At 46.0% G+C, this 1,621-nt stretch overlaps 1 non-coding gene across 1 annotated transcript; it reads right to left on the reverse strand.

The window, feature by feature from the left end:
- Positions 1 to 1,194: 1,194 nt before the first annotated feature.
- LOC129551825 (U1 spliceosomal RNA) lies at positions 1,195 to 1,357 on the reverse strand. Its single transcript, XR_008685142.1, has one exon. It is a non-coding gene; the product is annotated as a U1 spliceosomal RNA (small nuclear RNA).
- Positions 1,358 to 1,621: the final 264 nt, after the last annotated feature.

A 1,621-nucleotide genomic window follows, 5' to 3' on the forward strand; every position in this document is an offset into this window, starting at 1 on the left:
TTGATCCCTGGGTCAGGAAGATCCCCTGGAGAAGGAAATGGCAACCACTCCAGTATTCTTGCCTGGAGAATCCCATGGACAGCACAGCCTGGCGGACTATAGTCCACGCAGTCCAGAAAGAGTCGGACCGAACTTAACAACTAACATTAACTTTGATGGGGGCTTCCCAGGTGGCGCTAGTGTAAAGAATCCGCTGCCAGAGCAGGAGATTCAGGAGACTCAGGTTCGATCCCAGGGTTGGGAAGATCCCCTGGAGAAGGGAATGGCAACCCACTCCAGTATTCTTGCCTGGAAAATCCATGGACAGAGGAGCCTGGTGGGCTGCAGTCCACGGGGTCGCAGAGTCGGACACGACTGAGCGACTATGACTGTCGCTTTCACTTTCTGTGCTATACCGTGGGTCCTTGTTAGTTATCTATTTTATATATAGGAGTGTATATATTTTAATCCCAAACACCTATCTTATCCCTCCCACCCCGATCCCCTTTGGTAACCATAAATTTGTTTTCTATGTCTGTGAGTCTATTTCTGTTTTGTCAATAAGTTCATTAGTGTCATTTTGTCTCTTGTTTTTTTGCTCAATTTATTTTTGTGAGATTCTTCAATGTTCTCACTGAAGCCGCAATTCTTTCAATTTCATTGCCTGCCATACAGTATTCCATCATATAAGTAAAGTATCTATCCCATCTACTGTTTTGGGACATGTTGGATTGTTGGACAAGCAATGCTGGAATAAGCATACATTCTTTTTTTAATCAGGAAAAGTTACTAAGAACAATTCTCAGCAGCTGGAACAGCATATTCATGAACTTTGCTCTGCAGAGGTCAAAGAGCAACTGCTTTCCTTCTGAGTCACTTAGGAAGCCCTTGACCTCCTCCTGAGAGGACCCAAGATCGTGAACAGCCCCAGGCTGTCAATGAAGCTGCTCAGCTTTTTACTGGTGTGAATAGTTCTAAGCTTGGATTGTGCAAACTGCCTCGGCTTTGGCACACGGCCACACAAGAGCCTGGAATGGACTCTCCCCAGATCATAGTCATTTAATCCTTCAGAAGGTCTTTGAAGGACAAGGGAGGACAGGAGACATCTTCTGGCGAGCATCTCTGTCACAGATCAAGTCAACTAGATCTTTCCTGATTTATTGACATGAAAACCCTTCACCCACCTCCCCAGGCTTTTATTATATTTCATGTTTTTAGGGAAAAGCACAAGTGCCCCTTCCCCACTACCACAATTTGCAGTCAAGTTTCCTACATTTGGGGAAATTGCAGGGGTCAACACATCTGAAGTGCAATGGATAAACCTCGTTCTGGGAAAATCATTTTTGAGATCATGGTATTTCTCCAGCCAGGTAAGCATGTGCTCAGTCATGTTCAAGTCTTTGCAACGCCATGGACTATAGCCTGCCAGGTTCCTCTGTCCATGGGATTTTCCAGGCAAGAAGACTGGAGTGGGTTGCCATTCCCTTCTCCATGGGATCTTCCCAGGCCAGAGGGAACACAGGTCTCCTGCGTTGCAGGCAGATTCTTTACTGCTGCACCACCTGGGAAGCCCTTCAGGTAAGTATAGCGGTTGGTTATTTTACATGCAAGTTTGAGCAAGAGAACCCTTGGCATTCTCTGC

The sequence above is a fragment of the Moschus berezovskii genome, chromosome 17 (assembly GCF_049115385.1).
Source record: "Moschus berezovskii isolate FMDL1 chromosome 17, NW_MosBer_1.0, whole genome shotgun sequence".
NCBI lineage: Eukaryota > Metazoa > Chordata > Mammalia > Artiodactyla > Moschidae > Moschus > Moschus berezovskii.